The following is a 6,834-nucleotide window of genomic DNA, read 5'->3' as shown; positions in this document are numbered from 1 at the left end:
GGTTCCAGTGTGTTAGTGCAGGGTATTGAAATGGGTTTTGTCCCAGTGCCATTGCACTTTGTGAAAGTACACTCTGAGTTAATCAGTGGAATATTCAGAGTGGGGGTACGTCCTATGTTGCCAGTGAAAGGTGTGACCTTTATAATGGGTAACGATATTGCCGGAGGAAAGGTAGTACCCGTATTGGAAGTATTGGATAAAAGTGATCACTCTCTCTCGAATGAGCTGGCACAAAAGTATCCACATGTGTTCCCCGCTTGTGCTGTCACTCGTGCTCAGGCACTACAAGAGGGTGACGTGATAGATTTATCGAACACTGTTCTGTTCAAAGAGGTTGATCAAGAAGATGGATTGTGTGATACCTCTGAGAAGCTGATCACCTCTGACAAACAGCCCAGGAAAGAATCAAAGAACGTTGAACTTATTGCTGAGGCAATACAGTTACCAGTCACTCGTGAGCAGCTGATTGCTAACCAAAAGGTTGACAACAAGCTTGCTAAATGTTTTTCTAGTGTTGTCTCATTGGAAGATGTGAAGAAGAAGAACGTGGCTTACTTCATTGATGGTAATCTCCTCATGCGTAAATGGAAATCCCATGTTGACGCGGATGGAGATTGGAATGCTGTTTACCAAATAGTGATTCCTACAGCCTTTCGACAAAATGTGTTATCCCTTGCTCATGATCACCAGTGGTCTGGTCATTTAGGAATCACAAAAACTTATGATCGGATCCTTCGACATTTCTTTTGGCCGGGTTTAAAACAAGATGTGGCTCAGTTCTGTCGGACATGCCACACGTCAGATAACAGGAAAACCAAATCAGGTTATTCCTCCCGCTCCTCTTTGTCCCATACCTGTCATAGGTGAACCATTCGAGCATGTGGTGGTTGATTGTGTCGGACCGTTACCGAAGACAAAATCGGGTAACCAGTTTTTGTTAACGATAATGTGTATGGCTACAAGATACCCCGAGGCCATTCCTCTGAGAAGGATTACAGCCCCGGTAGTGAGTAAAGCCTTAATAAAATTCTTCACGACATTCGGGTTACAAAGTGATCAAGGTACCAATTTCCTATCCAAGCTCTTCAAGCAGGTGTTAAAATCCTTGTCAATTACGCACCGTGTGTCAAGCGCCTATCACCCAGAGTCTCAGGGTGCGCTTGAAAGATGGCATCAGACACTGAAGTCTATGCTATGTAAATATTGTTTGGAATCTGAGAAAGATTGGGATGAGGGAGTTCCTCTAGTTTTGTTTGCTGCTCATGAAACTGTGCAGGAGTCCCTAGGTTTCAGCCCGGCTGAACTGGTGTTTGGTCACACAGTGAGAGGACCAATGAAAGTCCTTAAAGAACAGTTCTTGTCCCAAGAGTTGTGTACCAGAGATGAGAATGTGTTGGACTACGTTAGTCGCTTTCGTGAGTGCCTACACCAAGCTTGTGCTCTCGCAAAGGAAGCTCTGTCTTCCTCACAGAGGAGCATGAAAAGACACTATGATAAAGAGGCTGTTTCTCGTCCACTACAGCCAGGTGACCAAGTACTGGTGTTATTACCTGTTCCAGGATCTTCACTGTCAGCTCTTTTCTCTGGTCCTTATTTAATTGAAAAGAAAATAAGTGAAACTGACTATGTGCTTCAAACTCCTGATAGACAACGCCAATCTCGTGTGTGTCACATTAACATGTTGAAAGCTTACCACACCCCAGAGGAAGGTACTGCTGTCTCCTCTGCTACTACTGCTATGATAGTGGACTGTCATATTGATGATGTTGATGGCTTGGAGTTGCGCAATACTCAGCAGCAGTGTGTTAGATTGCCCAACTCAGAAATGCTGCTGTCTATCCAGTCAGGTCTGGTTCATTTAACGGATGGACAGGCTAATGATATTGTGAGGCTACTACACAGTTTTCCATGTCTCTTTAATGACGTTCCTACTCGCACCAATGTGTTGGAACATGACATTAATGTTGGAAATGCTACACCTATCAAGCAACACCCATATCGTATCAACGCTTCCAAGAGGAAGATAATGAGGGATGAGGTGAGATATTTGTTGGAGAATGACCTGGCTAAGCCAAGTTCAAGCCCTTGGAGTTCTCCTTGCATTCTAGTTCCTAAACCTGATGGTACATCCAGGTTATGTAAGGATTATCGAAAGGTAAATTCTGTCACAATGCCAGATTCGTTCCCGTTACCCCGACTGGACGACTGTATCGACACTATTGGTGCTGCTAAGTATGTAACTAAGTTAGACCTCTTAAAAGGTTACTGGCAGGTTCCGTTAACTTTACGTGCTTCTGAGATTTCTGCCTTTGTGACCCCAGACAACTTCCTACAGTACTCAGTCATGGCTTTTGGGATGCGAAATGCACCAGCCACTTTCCAACGACTGGTTAACTCCGTATTAGCTGGCGTTCCTAATTGTAGTGCATACCTTGATGACCTAGTGATTTATTCGTCTGAGTGGTCAGATCATGTTGACTCGCTAAGGGTAGTATGTGAACGGTTGGCAGCTGCTTCTCTAACCCTGAACTTGGCAAAGTGCGAGTTTGGGAAGGCTACTGTTACCTATCTCGGTAAAGAGGTTGGTCATGGACAGGTGCGCCCTGTTGATGCCAAGGTCTTGGCAATAACTGCATTCCCTGCACCTACCACCAGACGAGAGCTACGCCGCTTTTTAGGGATGGTTGCCTACTACCGTAGCTTCTGTAAAAATTTCTCTGTGGTAGTTGCTCCATTGACCGATTTGCTTAGTCCGGCAAGACCATTTGTGTGGTCCCCTGATTGTAAGAGAGCTTTTGAATCAGCGAAAGCACTCTTATGTAGTACACCTGTACTTGCTGCTCCAGATTTTGAACAACCGTTCAAACTTGAGGTAGATGCTAGTGCCAGAGGTGCTGGTGCTGTTCTACTGCAGCAGGACAAGAGTGGAGTGGATCATCCCGTTTGTTATTTTTCACGTAAATTTAATAAATGTCAAACAAACTATGCGACAATAGAACAAGAAGCTCTTGCTTTGTTGTTGGCTCTGCAATACTTTGAAGTATACATTGGTTCCAGGGCCCTACCAGTGATTGTGTATACTGACCATAACCCCTTAGTTTTTCTCCACCGAATGTACAACCAGAACCAGCGCCTTATGCGTTGGGCGCTGATTGTACAAAATTATAATTTGGAGATCCGCCACAAAAAGGGTTCAGATAATGTGTTGGCAGATGCTTTGTCTCGTGTGTGAAAATGATTTCTGTATGTTTTGCAAGGTTGTTGCTTTGTTGTGAGTATTCATTGAAATACTGTAGTCGCAACCCCTAGGGTTGCTCTTTTAAGGGTGGGAGTGTTACGGATACAGTTATCCTGTGTGTGTGTATCCTGTGTGTGTGTTTCTTTTCTCTCCTTCTCCCCTCACAGGTGAAAATCATCACTCCCCAATCAGTCATCAATCAGAAGACACACCTCCTCCTATTTCCTACCCTATCACAGTTCCTTCCCCATGGTTTAAAAACCCCATCATTTGTTTGCTCTAGAGCTAGCTCAATCTCTCTGTAAATGCCATGTATGTAGATCTCTGTGTTTCACTCTCTCTTTGTCTTAAACCTCTCTTTTGTTTGAGCACCTCCATAGCACTTTGTCATCACCTGTGAGTATTGTTTTGGTTATGGTGTTTGTTTGTTGCTGGTGGGAAAAGGGGGAAACCAAGACAAGTCGCCCATGGGCATACACTACCCGTAGGTGAACTTTGTTAAATACACTAGTTAGAACTGGGCGGGCCACCCACTGTATTTTTGGTTAGTTAGTTAGCTGTTGTTAAAGTAGGCTAGTCTAGCTTAGGGGTGTTTTTGTATATTTGTTTCTTTCCTTGGGTCCAGCTCAGCCCCTTTTCCTGCTCCCCCCATTACCGTGTGTTTATAAATAAACTTTAAGTTTGACGGTAGATTTCAGTTGTCCTGGTTATTTCGTTCACACTTTTACTTTGTCACAATTATAATTTGCATGAGTTATGTTACGGGTCTCATTACCATCCCCCCTAGACTGTCGGGCCAAAAGGGATTCGTAACACCTCGACTTCGGCGATGTCATTTACTAAATAGCCTCCAATATCCTACTCAACAAATTGGATGCACAGTGAAATCCGTTTTGTCACCAAAGCCCCATATACTACCCACCATTGCAACCTGTACACTCTCATTGGCTGGCCCTCGCTTCATACTCGTCGCCAAACCCACTGGCTCCATGTCATCTACAAAACCCTGCTAGGTAAAGTCCCCCCTTATCTCAGCTCGCTGGTCACCATAGCATCACCCACCTGTAGCACGCGCTCCAGCAGGTATATCTCTCTGGTCACCCCCAAAACCAATTCTTTCTTTGGCCGCCTCTCCTTCCAGTTCTCTGCTGCCAATGACTGGAACGAACTACAAAAATCTCTGAAACTGGAAACACTTATCTCCCTCACTAGCTTTAAGCACCAACTGTCAGAGCAGCTCACAGATCACTGCACCTGTACATAGCCCACCTATAATTTAGCCCAAACAACTACCTCTTTCCCAACTGTATTTAATTTTAATTTATTTATTTTGCTCCTTTGCACCCCATTATTTTTATTTCTACTTTGCACATTCTTCCACTGCAAATCTACCATTCCCGTGTTTTACTTGCTATATTGTATTTACTTTGCCACCATGGCCTTTTTTTGCCTTTACCTCCCTTATCTCACCTCATTTGCTCACATCGTATATAGACTTGTTTATACTGTATTATTGACTGTATGTTTGTTTTACTCCATGTGTAACTCTGTGTCGTTGTAGGTGTCGAACTGCTTTGCTTTATCTTGGCCAGGTCGCAATTGTAAATGAGAAGTTGTTCTCAACCTACCTAGTTAAATAAAGGTGAAATAAAAATAACAAAGGCCGGATTGGTGGAGTGCTGCAGAGATGGTTGTCCTTCTGGATGGGTCTCCCATCTCCACAGAGGAACTCTGGAGCTCTGTCAGTGACCATCAGGTTCTTGGTCACCTCCCTGACCAAGGGCCTTCTCCCCCGATTGCTCAGTTTGTCTGGGCGGCCAGCTCTAGTAAGAGTCTTGGTGGTTCCACCGTGTTCTTGCTAACAAATCCCTCGATACGTATTAAATTATAGTTTTAAAGACAGCTAGTAACGTTCTCAGATCCGGCCATAAAGTACCATATGAAGCTTTCAGGAAACTCACCCCTGAAGAGGAGGTGGTAAATGATAGGGGGAAGTTGCTCCTAGATGCTGGTCTTGGGTCGGTTTTGGGAGCTGAAGCTGATCATGAATCTATACCTAGTGGAAACTTCACCCTGGAGCATTGGGCCGTCATGAACCTGTACCTAGGGGAAACTACACCCTGGAGCATTGGGCCGTCATGAACCTGTACCTAGGGGAAACTACACCCTGGAGCATTGAGCGGTCATGAACCTGTACCTAGGGGAAACTACACCCTGGAGCATTGAGCCGTCATGAACCTGTACCTAGGGGAAACTACACCCTGGAGCCGTCATGAACCTGTACTAGGGGAAACTACACCATGGAGCCGTCATGAACCTGTACCTAGGGGAAACTAAACCCTGGAGCATTGAGCCGTCATGAACCTGTACCTAGGGGAAACTAAACCCTGGAGCATTGAGCCGTCATGAACCTGTACCTAGGGGAAACTACACCCTGGAGCATTGAGATATCATGAACCTGTACCTAGGGGAAACTACACCCTGGAGCCGTCATTAACCTGTACCTAGGGGAAACTACACCCTGGAGTCGTCATGAACCTGTACCTAGGGGAAACTACACCCTGGAGCCGTCATTAACCTGTACCTAGGGGAAACTACACCCTGGAGCCGTCATTAACCTGTACCTAGGGGAAACTACACCCTGGAGTCGTCATGAACCTGTACCTAGGGGAAACTACACCCTGGAGCCGTCATTAACCTGTACCTAGGGGAAACTACACCCTGGAGTCGTCATGAACCTGTTTGTACCTAGGGGAAACTACACCCTGGAGCCGTCATGAACCTGTACCTAGGGGAATCTTCACCCCGGAGCATTGAGATATCATGAACCTGTACCTAGGGGAAACTACACCCTGGAGCCGTCATTAACCTGTACCTAGGGGAAACTACACCCTGGAGTCGTCATGAACCTGTACCTAGGGGAAACTACACCCTGGAGTCGTCATGAAACTGTACCAGGGGAAACTACACCCTGGAGCCGTCATGAACCTGTACCTAGGGGAAACTTCACCCCGGAGCATTGAGATATCATGAACCTGTACCTAGGGGAAACTACACCCTGGAGTCGTCATGAAACTGTACCAGGGGAAACTACACCCTGGAGCCGTCATGAACCTGTACCTAGGGGAATCTTCACCCCGGAGCATTGAGATATCATGAACCTGTACCTAGGGGAAACTACACCCTGGAGCCGTCATTAACCTGTACCCAGGGGAAACTACACCCTGGAGTCGTCATGAACCTGTACCTAGGGGAAACTACACCCTGGAGTCGTCATGAACCTGTACCAGGGGAAACTACACCCTGGAGCATTGAGATATCATGAACCTGTACCTAGGGGAAACTACACCCTGGAGCCGTCATGAACCTGTACCTAGGGGAATCTTCACCCCGGAGCATTGAGATATCATGAACCTGTACCTAGGGGGAAACTACACCCTGGAGCCGTCATGAACCTGTACCTAGGGGAATCTTCACCCCGGAGCATTGAGATATCATGAACCTGTACCTAGGGGAATCTTCACCCCGGAGCATTGAGATATCATGAACCTGTACCTAGGGGAATCTTCACCCCGGAGCATTGAGATATCATGAAC

Source organism: Oncorhynchus kisutch, linkage group LG30 (assembly GCF_002021735.2).
Source record: "Oncorhynchus kisutch isolate 150728-3 linkage group LG30, Okis_V2, whole genome shotgun sequence".
Classification (NCBI taxonomy): domain Eukaryota; kingdom Metazoa; phylum Chordata; class Actinopteri; order Salmoniformes; family Salmonidae; genus Oncorhynchus; species Oncorhynchus kisutch.
The sequence above is the reverse complement of the archived record's forward strand: the minus strand, read 5'-3'. Positions refer to the sequence as shown.